The sequence below is a fragment of the Cervus canadensis genome, chromosome 17 (assembly GCF_019320065.1).
Source record: "Cervus canadensis isolate Bull #8, Minnesota chromosome 17, ASM1932006v1, whole genome shotgun sequence".
Lineage (NCBI taxonomy): Eukaryota > Metazoa > Chordata > Mammalia > Artiodactyla > Cervidae > Cervus > Cervus canadensis.
Genome location: NC_057402.1, coordinates 33,524,705 through 33,543,718, shown reverse-complemented (window position 1 = coordinate 33,543,718; position 19,014 = coordinate 33,524,705). Strand labels below are relative to the sequence as shown.

General features: G+C 51.1%; 2 pseudogenes; both read left to right on the top strand.

Moving 5' to 3' along the window:
* The first annotated feature begins 1,827 nt into the window (after positions 1 to 1,827).
* Positions 1,828 to 2,906, top strand: LOC122419676 (annotated as a pseudogene).
* Positions 2,907 to 14,323: 11,417 nt separating this feature from the next.
* LOC122419683 lies at positions 14,324 to 17,061 on the top strand (annotated as a pseudogene).
* Positions 17,062 to 19,014: the final 1,953 nt, after the last annotated feature.

The following is a 19,014-nucleotide window of genomic DNA, read 5'->3' as shown; positions in this document are numbered from 1 at the left end:
CCTACTCATTTGTTTTTGCTGTACTGGGTCTCTGTGGCTGCAGGGGTTTTCTCTATTTGCAACAAGAGGGGCCCCCTCTCTCGTCACGATGCCCAGGCTGCTCATTGTGACGCTCCTCTCCTTGCAGAGCACGGGCTCCAGGTGTGTGGGCTCCAGGAGTTGGGGCACGTGGGCTCAGTTGCCGAGGCTCCTGGGCTGGCGCGCTGGCTCAGTAGTTATGGCGCATGGGTTCAGTTGCTCTGCAGCAGGAGATCTTCTTCAGTTGGGGATCGAACCCATGTCTTCCGCAGGCGGATTCTTTACCACTGAGCCACCAGGGAAGCACTTTCCAATTTTTTTTTAAAAAAGAAGAAATGTGGCAGGTTCTCAAAAATAAAAGAACTTACATGGAATGATTATAAACCATTTTTATGATTTTTGCCCTAACTCTCCCTTTATATTTATATAATTAAATAAGAGTTTTAAAACATGAAATACAAGGAGTAGAGTCTCTATGTGTGACGTCTTGCTTGGGAGACTGAGTTGTGGCTCGGGCCCCATCCACTGTTGACCCCCAGACCCCAAGGATAGTACATCCACACATCCACAGGGCAGACCGGCTCTCCAAGGAGCTGGACACTGGAGACGGGGGGAGAGCGGTCAGCCTACCCTGCCAGCCTGGCCCTCAGGAAGTGGTGGGGTCAGTGGACACTGTGGGGAGCTGGGCGGAGCCCACAGAGTGAATCAGACCCCAAGGGGCTGACAGACACTGACTCCAGCTAGATCTTCTGGATCCTTCTTCTAAGCCAGTGAACTATCAGATTCGAGGAAGAGAGAGAGCCATATCATGTTTTTCAAGTGTCAGGTAATCATCTTTAAGTGGCATGCCACTTACATTACACTGCAGATTGGAATAAAAGGGAATGACAAGAAGTAGAAACTGATGGAGAGCATTGCACATGGTAAGGATAAACCCTATTTCCTGAAGCTTCTGATTCATCTGCATGGGTAAAAGTTTGTGCTCAGTACTCACATACATGTAGTGAATGCACAGGGGGTTTTTGCAAAATGTATTCCTACTGGGCATCATGGCCTTCAAAGTGCATATGCTTCTGAATTCTCAGTGTAAAGACTACCCCACCCATGTCTCTGATGGACCTTAACCAGCTGCCCTGCCTGGGAAAGACATGAGCCCTCCACCTCCACACCAATGAGGAACCACAGTGGAGAGCTCATCCCTGAGGCCAAGACTTGGAAGTTCAGGCCTCAGCTTCACCCCAAAATGCACAAAACAGAGGGCATCTGTATGGGAATGTCTGATTAGAAAGATGGCAGGCACAGTATAAGGGTAGAGAAGGTGACCAGTCAGTTCATATGGTGACCAGCCTGGCCCTGCCCTCGCCTGTTGGGAGTTAAAAACCCAAGTCTGTGAAGAGAAGCAGCACGTGCCCTGGGCAGCCTCTCTGAGAAGATGCGCCGTCCTCCCTCCCGCTGCCCCTCCTCCTCCTCTGGTGCAGAGCCCAGGCTGGAGAGTCCCCGGCCACTCCTTCTGTGAACTGCAGGATCAACCTCTAAAACAAGATTTACTCGGAAGATTGCTGATCCTTAAACAGAACCCCAGGATTTCTCCCCAACACCCCAGAGTGAAGTCTCCACTTGGGCAGTGCACACCCACTCTCTGCCGCCCAGGGTCGCTCCCAGGATCTAGGAGCCCACCTTGACTGGGGGAAGCCCGGAGCAGGGGGTCCCAGGGGGTGGTCTTCTCTGTACAGAATGTTTGACACTGTGCTGAAAGTCCTCATCAAAAGTTTCCTCATCAAAATATGAGTGTCCATTGGTCTCCACGACATCATGTTACTGAAGGTGCAAATTCTTATTCCCTTACTCATGCCCTGTTCTCTAGGGCTTCCTTCCCCACTCCCTGCTCCCTGTCCTCCAGGCTTCCACCCCCACTCCCTGTTCTCCATGACTTCTCCCTCAGGACCCATTACCTTCACATCTTCCCAACCTGCCCCTCACCAGGAGCCCTCAGCTCAGCCTCTGTAGCTGGCTCTCATGTGGAGCAGCTGCCCTGTCCCTTCCTGGCTGCCTCCACACGGCCCCAAGCCCATTTCCCTCACTGACAGCCCCCATTCCCGTCACAGCTGAAGGAGAAAGCCAGCCTGACCCTGGCCGTGGGGACACTGCCCCTCCCATCCCAGTTCACCTTTTCCGTCCCAGGAGAATGTGCTGGGTGGCTAGCTGGGGAAAAACAGATGTGAAGGAACCAGCCTCCAGCACTCTGCAAGAGGTGGAGCTGAAAATCATGGAGCCCCAGGTCTGCAGCCTCTTCCCTGCTTTTGACCACAGTCTGCAGCTGTGTGTGGGCCATCCTCAGAGCACAAAATCTACATTTAAGGTGATTCTCAGACTACGGTCTTCCCCACACATCACTGTGCAGGGTGCAGACACTTTTGGAAGGAGATGGGAGTTTGGAGTGTCAGCCAGTGACCAAGTGTGAGACCTCAGGTCTGAGGACTGGGACTGTCCCTCTGCAGATCCTCCTCCCTCGGCCCCATGGGTTCTCTGACAAGATTCTGCTCAGGGTCAGGGGATGCTGTCCAGGGTCAGGGGGTGGCAGGAAGGAAAGGAAGATACCACATCAGACAGACACATGTCACCTTAGAAGGAGCCAGTGTTCCTGAGCCTGATGGCAGGTCTACAAACTCAGAGTTGGGACATCAGGGAGGACGGGGTGGTTTCCCTGGCTCACCTTCTCTGTCTCCCTTTCCTTCTCTGTCCCACAGGGAGACTCAGGAGGCCCTCTTCTGTGTGCTAGGGTGGCCCAGGGCATTGTCTCCTATGGACAGTCCAATGCAAAGCCCCCGCCGTTCACCCGGATCTCCCATTACCGGCCCTGGATCGATGAGGTCCTGAACGAGAATTAACCGGGAACCTGGGCCAGTCTGAGGGGAAACCAGAGCAGGACTCCAGCAGGTTCTCTGTGCCACTCACCCTGGATCTGCCTCTGGTTTTCCTTTTAAAGCCCCATCACGTCCCTAACCCTCAGGAAGGTCCCTCCAGGTCACAGAATTCCGAAAAAATCTCAGTGAACACCTGGCTTCCAGACCTGAGTGTGTGTCTCCTCTCTCTTCTCCTGGAATCAGGCATTCCAGAAGCCTTGAAAGGGGTGAGCGTGTGGTGTGTGTGTGAGAGGCAGAGAGGATACAGTGAAGAACAACAGGGAGAGAAAGAAGAGAAAGGGGTTCCCTGGAGTGGCAGGACCCCTATGTCCACCTGGAACAAGAAAGTACAGCAGATCCTTCCCTGCCTTCATCATCAACTCTGAGTTATCTTTAGAGATCTTCAGAATCACTATGAACATGCTGAATTGTAGGGAGTTTAGAGCATCTCTGGCCTCTCCCCATTAGGTGCCAGTATCAACATCTCCCTCTTCTCCAAGTTCTGAACCAAAGATGTCTCCAGGCTTTGCTAAATGTCCCCCAGGGGAGATGCCATGGTGGCAGCTGAGGGGGCGGGGTGGGGGAGGAGGGCAGGTTGTGAAGGACCTGAGCAGGAATCAGCCTCAGTTGAGAACCTCAGGTTTGGATGCATCTGATTCACACTGGGCCCTTCTCAGTGTCCACCTTGATAAGAGAAGATCTACCATCTGTGCAGCTTTGATGTGAGATGCAGAGACGGTCTTGTGTCACTGACTTCTGCAAAAGGGATACGAGGAGCTGATAAGAAGAGGGATAGCATCACAAGTCCTGCACGAACCACGGCCACAAATGGCTGCTCTCAACCAGCAGGAAGTTGAAGGCCTAGAGCCTGCTTGGCCTCCAGTTCTTGCCAGGTGAGGGACGGGCTGAAGGAGAGAAACAGGCAAGATAGGGACACACACCATGGAAGCCTGTGGCTGATACCACTCCCTGCTTCTGAGAGGATGCTAAATCCCTTCAATTAAGTGAATGCTTTGCAGAAAGTCATCTTTAATATATAATCAGAGATATATGCCAAAGTATGAATAAAGATTTTTATCTCAGCATTTTCAATAGTAGAAAGCTGGCTTCCCAGCCAGGAAACAAAGTTTAAATAGTAGATTCATGTGATTTAATATTTTAATTTATTAGAAATTTATTTCAAAACATTGAATCATGTAGGAAAATTAATTAAAGACTGCTTTTTAAAACAACATAAATATCTCTCTCTAGTAGAATCTCAATTTTTATAATTATGGTTAAGTATTTGATATATGCATAGGAAGAAAACTGGAAATAATCAGCATCAAAGAAGTATGGTTATAATATAATTTTAGAGGCTAGGATTAACAACTGTCTTTATTTCTTTTATATGCTGGCTCTAAACCCCAGGTATTCTAAGTGTTGCTGACTCAATACCATATATGGACCTACCCATCCATAAGCACATACACCTGTTCATTCTCCTGTTGGTCAAGGTTTGCTCTGTGAGGAGTAAATACCCTTGCACTTCCAGATCGCATCACTCAGCCCATTCAGGATGCTGCAAAAGAATCAAAGCCTTCAAGGGATCCCTTGGGCCAGTGCACAGACATGGTGGTGTCCTTGTCAATGAGTGCCTTGCATGGATGTTCTTTTGTCTTTAGTAAAAGTAATGGTGGCTTGGGATTTATACCCATGGGAATGGTGTGAGCTGGGAAGTATAACTGATTGAGCTGATCAGAGGTAGTAAACAAAATGGTCCTGACGAAGGCTTTCTTATGCCACCCGAATCCACCCTCACTTTCTTTTTGTGAATATTTATTTTGGCTGTGTCAGGTCTTAGTTGCAGCACGTGGGATCTTAGTTGCTGCGTGCAGACTCTGTAGTTGCGGCATGTGGGATCTTTAGTTGCAGCCTGGGGGATCTAGTTCCCTGACCAGGGATCAAACCCAGGCCCCTTGAACTAGCCGCTGAGACTCTTAGCTACTGGACCACCTGGGAAGTCCCATTTGCACCTTCTTACAGTATCTGGTGGAGATGGCAATGGCAACCCACTCCAGTACTCTTGCCTGAAAATCTCATGGATGGTGGAGCCTGGTAGGCTGCAATCTATGGGGTAGCTGAGTCAGACACGATTGAGCGACTTCACTTCCATGAATTGTAGAAGGAAATGGCAACCCACTCCAGTGTTCTTGCCTGGAGAATCCCACAGACGGGGGAGCCAGGTCGGCTGCCCTCTTTGGGGTCGAACAGAGTCGGACACGACTGAAGTGACTTAGCAGCAGCAGCAGCAGCAGCAGCAGAGTATCTGGATTTTGCCTGAGAACAAGTTGCCCATCCTTCTTTCCTGAGAGGGAAGGTACAAGTTCAAATCTTCAATGCAATAGTCAATCACAGTCTCCTAAAAAGACTTATGGAGGGTTGGCAAATCAAGCTATGGGCTCCTCGGCTGCAGCTGTTCCCAGGTCTTAACTGATATTTCTCATCTGACCCCTCTATTGCCCATTCTAGATTTCCTTCCCCTTTGGCCAACGTTTCTGTTAGTCTGGGTTGTATGTTTGCTGGGGTGATCCAGACCTCTAACTCTGAGGGGGGCTGAGTCTTAAGTCACCTTCTATTTGCCGGGTTTGAGTGGTTGCCGTTGCCCATTTACAATTATCACTGAGCACAAAAGGATAAGGGATACCCCCAGCGAATCTCCTGGCTTGTCATGCTCTTCTCTTCCCTCTTTGGACAGCAGGAATCCTAGCCTCCCTTGGGATCATGGTCAATTACTCCAACCGGCTTAGTACCTCCTTTCTTAGCCTATTGGTCCACTGACATGAGGAGCCAAAATTGGCAAGGTGATAGTCACAATCTCCAGTTCCTAGAGCCTTTACCATCTCCCTTGGTGAAAGCATTTTCCTCCCAAATATTTGGATCCCCAGCAACATGGCTTTGCACTTTCCTCATTCCATCTAATCCCAACGAAAGCTACAGCAAGTAACAGAGCCATGCTTCATGGAGGAGAGTGCCCTCTCCTTTTCTCCTCCTATTCCAACTTTTCGTCCACCTTTTTCTTTCCCAAAGGAGCCATATCACAGATAAACCAGTATCAGTTCATCAGAGGTGTCCCTAAAGGTGATTCTCCAGTCCCATGGCTTCTGGCAGTCTCTATCCCTTCCAGCTTCTGACCGACAACAAAATCATGTTTATGACTAAAAAAGCACTGAACTCTCCTGTGCCCAAGGTCTTAGGACAAAGTGGGAAGCCTCATGAGCCTGCAGCTCTCTGGAGTCTCAGATCTAATTAAGTCATCCGCACTAAATGAAAGGTCTCAGGCCCTGAATGAGAGGCCAGTATAGGACAGGGCTTCTCCAGCCCAGGAAAGGCACCTGTGGGCCTCAGCCAAACCTGGCCCTAGAGCCACTTCTGAGTGCACCTGAAACCCAACCTCACTAACATCAGTGACCCCAGGTTTCTATAGAATGCTAGCCAGAATTTTTCAAATTAAGCCAGGCCTCCCAACAAATGCTTTTGTTGAACTTCTTTGCCACATACTTGATGCTCATCACCGCCTACCACTGCAACCAGGACCAGGAACGCTGGCAAGTGCCACAGGTGAACAGCGGGCTCCAGTTCATCAAACAGACTCTATAGGAGACGAGGAAGACAGGCCTTCCTGCCTGGCTCCCCAGCTGAAGGAACTCTCCTGCCTCTGCAGCCACTGAGGGACTGCCAACAATCCTGCTCCTTCTGCTTCAGAGCTTCAGAGTCCTAACTTCAAATCCAGTCAAATACACAACACAATGTGACTTGAAGAAAGCAGGATATTCAAAAATGAACATTCACCGTGATTGCAAATAGTGTGGAGAACTATACATTTGGGGAGGAAACTAGACAGAATTCTTCTGAAATGGAGATAATTGTTAGAATTGTAATTAAAAGACTTACCTGTTTTCTTTAAAATGATTTCTATAGCTTTGCAAATGACTCCCAAAAATGAAAAATGCAGAGAAACAAAATTACTTTCTGAAACTGCTTAAATGGTCAGCACGTGATCTTATCCCTGTTATTCTTACGCACAGCACAGTCCCCGTAGAGCAGAGGAACTGCAGGACACAGTACCAGTAAAGAAGATGGGAGGATAGGCATCCTGAGGGTTGTTCACAGGCTGTGTTGGGAGGACCACCTGTGGGAGAATTTTAAGGATGCTCTGAAGCCAGTGTCTCTCTGTGACTCCACAGCATTTCGGCAGCCTGCTCTGCCCACCTCTGCTTCCTTCACCCTACAGGTGAGGGGCACTCTCCACTCAAGCCCCTACATACAAATCTTTATCGCCACGTCTGCCTCCCAGGCGTATTCATTTCCTCTAGCTGCTGAAACAGATCACCACAAACTTGGCTTCAAACAACACCCATTTATTCTCTTACAGCTCAGGAGGCCAGAAGTCCAGATTCAGCCACTCTGAGTCTGGCAGGCTGTGCAGGCAGGCTGGTCTCTCCTGGAGGCTCCAGGGGAGAGTTTGGTTCCTGTCTTCTCTTGCTCCTGGAGGCCGCCTGAACTCCTTGGCTGGTGGCCCCTTCCTCACATCACTCCAATCTCTGCTTCCTACTTCCTCCTTGGACTTTCTTACCTCCATTTCATAAAGACCTTTGGGATGACAATTGAAGGCCATTTGATAATCCAGCATGATCTCTCCATCTCAAGAACCCTAATTTAATCACATCTGCAAAGTCCCTTTTGCCATGTAAGGCAACATCCTGGTTCTGGGGATTGGAGATGTTGATATCTCTAGGCGGGGGCTTCCCACGTGGCTCAGTGGGTAAAGAATCCACTTGCAATGCAGGAGATGCAGGTTCAATCCCTGGGTCGGGAAAATCCCTTGGAGGACAGCAGGGCAACCGACTCCAGTATTTTTGCCTGGAGAATCTATGAACAGAGATGCATAGGTGGGCTCCGTCCATAGGGCTGCAAAGAGTAGGATATAACTGAAGCGAGTGAGCACACAGCACACCCATCTTTGGGTGGGAGCCGCTATTCAGCCTACACACCAGGAAACCTAACCTAAGAAAGCAGCCTCTTCCTTTAAGCTGGAGGCACAGTGCAGCAGGCCTCAACTCTTTCCAATATCCTCTGTGTCAATCCCCAGCAAAGGCAGTCTGATCCATCCAAGGATGGTTACTGGGGTCTGGCTACGAAAGGATGCCTTCTGTGGGCATCAGGTCCCTAATCTTGAATGTATGTGATACTCAGTTACCAGGAAGGGGTAAACAGGCTAGGAAGTCTTTGTGGTCCAGGAACGCCTGACCCCTCTTTTCTCTACCTCTAATTATCCCTCATCACTCAAGGCTTGGCTGCCCCAGCCCAGGCAGAGCAGCCATCTCCTCTCTGACTTACACACTCCCTGACACCTCCGTTGGTACCTGTCCCAGTCCACTGCCTGTATCCGTCATTGCACAGGTGCAACTTTCCCAGACTAGTGGACAAGAAGGTGCTTCTCCTTTCCTCTCCCCCTTGATGCCTAACGTGGGGTCTGCTCCCCCTGGAGAGGACAGGCCTGTCTGCTCCCCATCAATCCAATAAATGCTCGCAGAATCGGTTGTGCTGAGCCAATCCGTGACACCCAGGGAGAAATATGGAAGTGAAACGTGCCAGCACGTGCCAGGGCTGAGTCTGGAGGACTCAATCTGAGTCTGGAGGACTCGGTGGAGGGCCCACACATGCTTCCATCAGCCCAGGTCTGGCAGCAGGTGGGATGGGCAAGTCACTTGCTTGCTCCCCCCAGGTCTGAGCAACTCCCCTGTCTACATGTGTCTCACCTTTGCCCCAGCCCCACAGGCCTTGGAACAGTTTCCCCATTATCTGGGCGCTTTGGAGTAGTCTGTGTCCTCTGTACCAACTCTTATTCTCCCCGTATGTCAGCCCTCTCTGGCTGCTGCCCCTTTATCCCTCTGAAATGCCCTCCCCAGAGTCACTAACATCCCTGGTACTACCTGAGACAGAGGCAGCGGTCCAAAGGCTCTGGCCAGAACAGGCTTCTCTGCTGCTTCCTGGCCTGGGACCCAGACCCTCAGCATCTTGTCTCTGTTCATAAGGGCATTGTCTGACCCTGGGCTGAACTCGGCCCCCACGTGGGTCAGACTGGAAGGCTGGGGTGTTGACACCCCAAGAGAAACCTTCCACCAACAAGGGACGAGTCACAGCAGATTAATACCCCTGCTTTCCATGCTCCATTAGACAAGTCTGGGCCATGTTCACAGGGACCCCACTCGGCTGGGGTCCCGATTGCTCACAGCAGTAGCCTGCTCATTAACGCACGCTTTCTCCACTTATCTCCATCCTGTCTATTTCCCCATCCCTCACCTGCTTCCTGGAATCATCTGAGAAACAAATGACTTCACCCAAATCCTTGTGTAAAGGTCTGGAAACCAAACGAAGACAACAGATCTCCTTACTCTCCTCACTGCCTTCCGGGAAAGCCCGGGTTCTTTCACTCAGTCTTCAGAGCCCTCCAGGACCCTCACCCACGTCTGCCTCTCCTGGACCACTTCTCCCCTCCAGCCTCAAACTTCATGCTCTGGCCACACTGAACTGCTTGTGATCACCAATACCACCCAGAGCAGCCATGTCCCTGCCCCCTACACACACATACACACACATACACAGACACACACACACATACACAGACACACACACAGAGACACACACAGAAACACACACACACACATATACACACACATATACACACATACACACACATATACACGCGCACACACACATACACACACACATACACATACACAGAACATACACACACCTACACCCACCCGCACACAGAGAGACACACACACAAACATACACACACACACACACAGAACATACACACACATACACCCACCCGCACACACAGACACACAGACACACACACACAGACACACACACATACATACACACAGACACACATACACAGAGACACACACAGAGAAACACACACACGTACATACACACATGCACACACACAGACACACACATACACAGACACACACAGAGACACACATACAGACACAGGCACACATACACACAGACACACACACACAGACACACACACACAGACACACACACACACACACACAGTCTGGCTCACGCCCTCTGGCCGTAACGCCCTTCCGTATGCCCTTGTCCCTCTGCCTGAAGCTCAGTGCAGGCGTTTCATCTGGAAGCCTTCCTTGGTGACTGTGAAGTGACCTTGGTGACGGGCGCCCTGCCCCACCAGAAGGTGAGCGGACTGTGAAGCCAGCTTCAAGGAAGCAGGGGCCTGGGTGGAGTCGGCTGTCAGCCCAGAGCAGAGCCCGTCAGGCCCCGTGAGCCCTCGCCCTGGGAAGGCTGCGGGGGGCTGCTCTGCGGTCAGCCCTGTTAGCAGCCCCCCGCCAGGTCCTGTTGCATCTCCTTCCACCCCATCGCCTGCTGGTATGCTGAAATCAGCTCGCACTGGCTCACAGGAACCAACGTGTGCATCTCTTCCAACACATCATCATTGCATTGGTAGCTTGGAACCAGCCACGATGAGAGTATTTACACTAAGGAAATCGGAAATGCTACCAAGCAAGGATTTCATCTTCTTCAGAGGGCCTCCACTGCGTGTGCCCCATCTCCACCCCAACCTTCTGCGGCTCCCAGGTGTAATGAAATCTTGAGTGTGTGGAGTGGTTCGTAGCACAGGTTCTGGCTCTGATCTTCCCTCAAGAGGCAGGCAGATCAGCCAGGAGGAGGGAGGTCAATCAGGCCTCAGTGTGCCAAGCTGGATGTGGACAGGACCAGCATGCAGCTGGAGAACCAAAACAAGGAGGAACTGGGGCTCAAAGACAGGGCCAGGTTGTGTGTGTGTGTGTGTGTGTGTGTGTAAGAGAGAGAGGCCAAGGAAAACAGACAGCAGAGACAAGAAGAGAAGAGACACTGAGGTATAAAGCAAACACAGACAGACAAAAAGCACAAAGAAGTGAGGAAGACAGAGAGGGGTAAGGTGAGTGGAGACAGAGGCAGAAATGAGAGGAGGACAGCCCAGAATGGAGAAAGTCAGGGGCAGAAATGGAAGAACCTAGGGACAGAGGTGGAAACTGGGGAGTGATGAGCACAGACAGCAGCACCAGAGGGCCGAGGAGGGCGTAGGCTCAGCCCTAGCTGACCATGAAACCTGCTCCAGGCATTGGGCTCCAGGGGAGCAAGGGCACCTCACTAGAGAACCAGGTCCCCTGCCCCTACCCCAGCCAAGTGTGAATCAGCGACTCAATTCAAAGATGCAAACTTTATTGCTTCTTCAGTTTAGGCATTGCTGCTGCTGCTTAGTCATTCACTCAGTCATGCCCAAGAATTCGGCAAGAATAATAGAGTGGGTTACCGTGCCCTTCTTCAGGGGATCTTCCTGACCCAGCAATCGAACCCAGTTCTCCTGCATTGCAGGCAGATTCTTTACCACTGAGCCACCAGCGAAGCCCCCCATTCAGATACTAAATCCCTCTAATTCAATAACATGTGGTCCAATTACTTATAGGATGAGCAATTGTTAAATTAGGTAAAAAATATTTGGTAGATTAAATTGCTAAGTGGTCCAATTGTTTTGGAAAGAGATTCACTCAGAAACGCAGGCTCCTGAGAGCTAGCTAGAGTTCACATTCCATTTCCCTTGTTCAGATGTGTATGGCTGTGAGTGCAGGCATCCAACTCAGATGCTGGTGGGTATGGGATTCAGACCACTGAGGGTCACTTGCAGGAGGAAGTTCTGGAGAACTTGACCTAACTCAGATTTCTCTTTTGGAAGACCTGGAGACACCGTGTCATTTCTGAAGGAACGTGACAATTGAATTGGGTGACTCCAATGTAGTTCAGGGACCAGACTCACCCTGACATTCTAGGGGAACTTTCTTTTGGACTCGCATGGCCCTGCTTCATTGTGACAGTTGTGGTTGACAAAGCCATCCTGAGGACTTCCAGGGCTCAGCCCTCCCCGGCATCCTGAGTTCTCCTACTTGGGAAATTTTCCTCCTTCTCACTTGGCAGATACTTCTCTGGCCCCAAACCCATTATTGAGGGGTATGGTGAGGATGGGCAGAAGTGGGTGTAAGGATGCAAGGTATTAACAGCCCAAGCCTGGGACCATCTCCAGAAAGAGTCATGGGGAGTTTCCTATGGTGCATCTATGCCCTGAGTTGTAGTGGCTGAGGCACAAGGTTTCTGGGAAGAGAAGTGAGAGGAGGAGGGAGGAGCAGGAGAAGGAGGAAGAGGTGGGCTGAATAACGGCAACCAGAAATATCCAGGGCCTAGTCCTTTGAACCTATGAATGTTACCTTATATGGTAACAGGAACTTTGCAGATGTGGTTAAGGTAAAAACCTTGAGATGGGGAGATTACCCATGTTATCCAGGTGGGACCTAAATGTAATTACATGCATCCTTACAAGACTCAGAGAGAGGGATATTCTACTATGAGAGAAGGCCATATCACAACCTCAGCAGAGAGAGAGGAAGACAGAGAGAGAGATGCAAATCACTCCTCTGTGGGCTTTGAAGATAGAGGAAAGGACCATGAGCCAAGGAATGCGAGCTATGCCACTATAGAAGCTGGAAAAGTTATCAGTCTCTGGAGAGAGTGTATCCTTCCCAACACCTAGGTTTGGGGCTAGGGAAAGTGATTTCAGACTTCTGACCTCCAGAAATGTAAGAGAAAAAATGAGTACTGTTTTAACCTACTGTGCATGCATGCTAAGTCACTTCAGTTGTGTTCTACTCTTTACGACCCCAGAGGAGCCTACCAGGCTCCTCTGTCCTTGGGATTCTCCAGGCAAGAATACTGGAGTGGGTTGCCATGCCCTCCTCCAAGGGATCTTTCTAACCCAGGGATTGAACCCACATTTCTTATGTCTCCTGTGTCGACAGGTGAGTTCTTTACCATTAGCGCCACCTGGGAAGCCTCTTTAACCCACTAAGTTGGTAGTATTTTGTTACAGTGACTATATTAAAATAATAGTGATCAAAGAATTTCATGGGTCTGACCTGACACAGTCTGAACAATGCTACAGACATCTGGAACAAGTCGGTGCCATACTTGACACCCACCTATAGCTGGTGGGAGCCATCACATGTTCCAGAAGCAGGAAGAGAATTCCTTTTTCCTTTATTTCAGAAATGCAGCACTAATTTCCATTTTTAGAGGAGTAAACCATAAGTTAAAAACAATAAAAATAGAAACAGAAAAGGCAGAGAAGAGTTAGAGACAGGCTAGAAACAAAGAACAAGGGCAACAAATAGAAAATGGTAACAAGTATGGTAGATATTATACCAATACTCATTTTGAATACTACGGGTCTCAGTTCAGTTCAGTTCAGCCATTCAGTCCTGTCCAGCTCTTTGCGACCCTATGGACTGCAGCACGCCAGGCCTCCCTGTCCATCACCAGCTCCCAGAGTCCACCCAAACCCATGTCTGTTGAATCGGTGGTGCCATCCAATCATCTCATCCTCCATTGTCCCCTTCTCCTCCTGCCCTCAATCATTCCCACCATCAGGGTCTTTTCAAATGAGTCAGCTCTTCACATCAGGTGGCCAAAATACTGGAGTTTAGCTTCAACATCAGTCCTTCCAATGAACACCAAGGACTGATCTCCTTTAGGATGGACTGGTTGGATCTCCTTGCAGTCCAAGGGACTCTCAAGAGTCTTCTCAAACACCACAGCTCAAAAGCATCAATTCTTCAGTGCTCAGCTTTCTTTATAGTCCAACTCTCATATCCATACATGATTCCTGAAAAAACCATAGCCTTGACTAGATGGACCTTTTTTGACAAAGTAATGTCTCTGCTTTTTCACATGCTGTCTAGGTTGGTCATAACTTTCCTTCCAAGGAGTAAGCGTCTTTTAATTTCATGGCTGCGGTCACCATCTGCAGTGATTTTGGAGCCCAGAAAAATAAAGTCAGCCACTGTTCCCACTGTTTCCCCATCTATTTGCCATGAAGTGATGGGACCGGATGCCATGATCTTAGTTTTCTGAATGTTGAGCTTTAAGCCAACTTTTTCACTCTCCTCTCTCACATTCATCAAGAGGCTCTTTAGTTCTTCCTCACTTTCTCCCATAAAAGGGTGGTGTCATCTGCATATCTGAGGTTATTGATATTTCTCCCGGTAATCTTGGTTCCAGCTTGTGCTTCCTCCAGGCCAGCGTTTCTCATGATGTACTCTGCATATAAGTTAAATAAGCAGGGTGACAATATACAGCCTTGACGTACTCCTTTTTCTATTTGGATCCAGTCTGTTGTTCCATGTCCAGTTCTAACTGTTGCTTCCTGACCTGCATACAGGTTTCTCAAGAGGCAGGTCTGGTATTCCTCAAGAGGTCTGGTATTCTCAAGAGGCAGGTCAGATGGTCTGCTCCTCCTCCTCCTCTGTTGCAGAGCCCAGGCTGGTGAGTCTCCGGGCCTATCCTTCCGGAAACTGCAGGATCAACCCCTAAAACAAGATCTACTTGGAAGATTGCTGACCATTAAACAGAACCATTAAATAGACCCTTAAACAGATCCTTAAACAGAACCCCAGGATTTCTCCCCAACACCCCAGAGTGAAGTCTCCACTTGGGCAGTGCACACCCACTCTCTGCAGCCCAGGGTCGCTCCCAGGAACAAGGAGCCCACCTTGACTGGGGGAAGCCCAGAGCAGGGGGCCCAGGGGGTGGTCTTCTCTGTACAGAATGTGTGACACTGTGCTGAAAGGCCTGTGTTCCCTTCACATTCTGGCCTTGTGACCTGGCTGATCTCTGAGCAACATGGGATATGGAGACGGTGGACCAGGAACCTGGAGAGCTGGTCATGTGCGGGGACAGAGAAGGGTTGAGTGAGGGCAGAATGGGAGTGGGGGAAACCTATGTGAGCGTCTAAGGCCACCTAGACTTCTGTGCCTGGAGCAAAGACAGCAGACACCAGAGCCACTGAGAGGAGAGGGCAGAACACGGGGCGAGGGGGGATTCCAAAGACGCCTGTCCCAACTTGAGGCCAGGTGGTGCACCCTCAGTGTTCAGGCCCTGGGCTTCTGTGTTCCAGGGGAGAACATCGGGGGCACAGAGAGCAAGCCACACTCCCGCCCCTGCATGGCCTACCTGGAAATCATCACCTCGCAGGGTAAGCAGGCGGCTTGTGGTGGTTTCCTGATAAGAAGGGACTTTGTGCTGATGGCCGCGCACTGTGCAGGGAGCTGAGACAATGGGTCCCGTTTATCTCCAAATGGGAGGTGAGCAGCCAGGGGAGCAACCAGGGCCAGCCCCTGGGGGCCTGAGGGGGAGCTGCTAGGGCTGGGTCTCCTTAGGGAGAGACAATACTTGGCCTTAAGGAAACCGTTCTCAGACTGGAATAGCTGTCCTGACCCTCAGTCACCGTGAGCTCAGCTCCCTTCAGAAAGGGGACCTCCTCCCAGTGCCCCTCTTCTAAAAGTAGCTCCCCCTCCCCAGCCCCAACACAAGAGGTGTGGACTCACTCTTCAGGGTCACACCCAGTTCTTTGACCAGTTGCTCTATGGCTTTTCAAGGAACACTGGCCTTTAGTTCCCAGGGACCTGTACCCATCCTTTCCATGGAGACAGAACACAAGGTCCACCTGAGACCCTATCACTCCCCCCTTTCCCGGACACTCTGACCTCAGAGAGGTGGCCCTCATTAGGGCACCTTGTTTAGGAAGTACCTGCCCTGTCCCCTGGGTCCTCCATGGCCCAATCACTCCCCAGCAAGTCCCAAGGGCCCTAGGAATTATCTGTGTTTCCTGGGAAAGGTCCTCCTTGAGCTAAGCCTGAGCCCCTCCCGTACCACAAATAGCTATAAGAGAGGTGGGAAGAGATCGCTGACCCTGGGAGAGACTCCATGCCCTTTCTCAGAGTGAGCATATCTCAGGAGACAGCCCACCATCAGCGTTTCACCTTGTCCTTCTTCTCCCTCACATGGGTCTGTAACAGTCACCCTCGATCCCATAACAGAAAAAAGAAAGAAGACACATCCAGAGTCTTGAAGTCATAACAGTTTCCTCATCAAAATATGAGCGTCCATTGTTCTCCACGACATCATGTTACTGAAGGTGCAAATTCTTTTCCCCTCCGCATGCCCTGTTCTCTAGAACTTCCTTCCCCACTCCCTGCTCCCTGTTCTCCAGGGCTTCCTTCCCCACTCCCTGTTCTCCATGCCTTCTCCCTCAGGTCCCATTACCCTCACATCTTCCCCACCTGCCTCTCACCAGCAGCCCTCAGCTCAGCCTCTGTAGCTGGCTCTCATGTGGAGCAGCTGCCCTGTCCCTCCCTGGTTGCCCCCACCCAACTCCAAGCCCGTTTCCCTCACTGACAGCCCCCATTTCCCTCACAGCTGCAGGAGAAGGCCAGCCTGACCCTGGCCGTGGGGACACTGCCCCTCCCACCCCAGTTCACCTTCATCTGTCCCTGGAGAATGTGCTGGGTGGCTGGCTGGGGAGAAACAGATGTGAAGGAACCAGCCTCCAGCACTCTGCAAGCGGTGGAGCTGAGAATCGTGGAGCCCCGGGTCTGCAGCCTCTTCCCTGCTTTTGACGACAATCTCCAGCTGTGGGTGGGCAATCCCCAGAGCACAAAATCTGCATTTAAGGTGATTCTCAGACTACGGTCTTCCCCACAAATCACTGTCCAGGGTGCAGACACCTTTGTAAGGAGATGGAGTTTGGAGTGTCAGCCAGTGACCAAGTGTGAGACCTCAGGTCTGAGGACTGGGACTGTCCCTCTGCAGATCCTCCTTCCTCAGCCCCATGGGGTCTTGCTCAGAGTCGGGGGTCCTGCCCAGGGTCAGCGGGTACCAGGAAGGGAAGGAAGATACCGCATCAGACAGAGACATATCACCTCATGAGGAGCCAGTGTTCCTGAGCCTGATGGCAGGTCTGACAAACTCAAGAATTGGGACATCAGGGAGGACGGGGTGGTTCCCCTGGCTCACCTTCTCTCTCTCCCTTTCCTTCTCTGTCCCACAGGGAGACTCGGGGGGCCCTCTTCTGTGTGCTAGGGTGGCCCAGGGCATTGTCTCCTATCAACAGTCCAATGCAAAGCTCCTAGCCGTCTTCACCCGGATCTTCCATTACCGGCCCTGGATCGATGAGGTCCTGAACGAGAATTAACCTGGAACCTGGGCCAGCCTCAGGGGAAACTGGAGCAGGACTCTGGCAGGTTCTCTGTGCGACTCACCCTGGATCTGCCTCTGGTTTTCCTCTTAAAGCCCCATCACGTCCCTAATCCTCAGGAAGGCCTCTCCAGGTCACAAAATTCCCAATAAGTCTCAGTGAACACCTGGCTTCCAGACCTGAGCGTGTGTCTCCTTTCTCTTCTCCCGGCATCATGCATTCCAGAAGCCTTGAAAGGAGTGAGTGTGTGGTGTGTGTGTGAGAGACAGAGAGGATACAGTGAAGAACACTAGGGATAGAAAGAAGAGAAAGGGGTTCCCTGGAGTGGCAGGACCCCTATGTCCACCTTAAAGAAGAAAGTACAGCAGATCCTTCCGTGCCTTCATCATCAACTCTGAGTCATCTTTAGGGCTCTTCAGAATCACTACAAACATGCTGAATTGTAGGGTGTTTAGAGCATCCCTGGCCTCTCCCCATTAGGTGCCAGTATCAACATCCCCCTCTCCTCTAAGCTCTGAACCAATGATGACTGCAGGCTTTGCTAAATTTCCCTCAGGGGAGATGTCATGTTGGCAGGGATGCAGGGGGCAGCAGGCAGGGCATTGTGAAGGAGCTGGGCAGGAATCAGCTTCAGTTGAGAACCTCAGGTTTAGATGCATTTGGTTCACACTGGGCCCTCCTCACATTCCACCTCGATAAGAGAAGATCTACCATCTGTGCAGCTTTGATGTGAGATGCAGAGAAGATCTTGTGTCACTGACTTCTGTAAAGGAATACATGGAGCTGATAAGAGGAGGGACAGCATCACAAGTCCTGCACGAACTGCAGCCACAAACGGCTGCTCCCAACCACACTAGCCTGTGTGACCTCCACATCACCCACTGTGGGCAACACAGAGGGAGAGGGTCAGCCCTGTGAGGACAGGGGGACACTAACTCTGTCTCTTCGGCCCAGGAGTAGAACCGCCTTGATGTGTAGGATGGGGGCTGCCCACTGGGTTCTGTGTAATTACCTGCTGCCGTGAGAGCACACCTGAATTGGGTAATAGGCTCATCCTTCACCCTGAATGTCAGCCTGACCCCTGCTTCTGTGTCCTTGGAGACCAGCCCGGAGTCAACACTCCCGCAGTGTCTTCATGTGGAGCAGATCAGGGGTCTGGGGGAGGAGAAGGAGCTGCCTCCTGGGTGCAGTGAAGCACTGACAATGTCCAGGCTCCCGGCTTGAGAGCTGAGCAGCCCCCAGGGGCCTGCCCTGGGCTCTGATGGAGGCCCTGTAAGGCCACTATCACCTACAGGGTCTTAAGATGGGGGGGCAGGACCAGGAGGAGAGCTGGCTCAGTCCTTCCCCTTTCGTGTCCTCAGAGGGACTCGGGTGTGACAGTGTAGCCCCCGGGCATTGTCCCCTGTGGATAAAATAATGTGTCACCTCCAGGGTCCTGCACCAAAGTCTCAAGATTCCTGCCCTGGATAAAGAAAACAATGAAAGGCCTCTGACTGCGGGAACCAGACCATCTTCCCTGGTGCTGATCCAGAATCACACTGCGGGGTTGGGGGTGCCCGCAGCTCAGTAAGTCAGCTGGGCACAAAGGGCTGGTTGCTTATTTATTCACTGACTCCTATTCACAAATAGTCACTCTGTGTTTAGAAAGGCAAAGACAGGATTCTGCTGTTTTCTGCTTTCTCCTCTCCCCTCTCCCACCATCTCTTCCCCTAAACCCCATGCAGAGCTGTCTTCCAGGTCTGCTAACCCACACCTGTCTTCCACAGCCGGCCCTCCTGCAAGGGCTGAAGCTGAGTGCTGTCAGGGGAAAACATGAACCTCTCTGGTCCTGGGGCTCAGGGTGAACTCCTTACTCCTTTCTCTGGGTACATGGCAGGAGGGAGTGGGTCACACCATGGGGCCCCGACACCAAGAGCACAGCCTGGGCTGCAACTCCAGGACAGAGGCCTG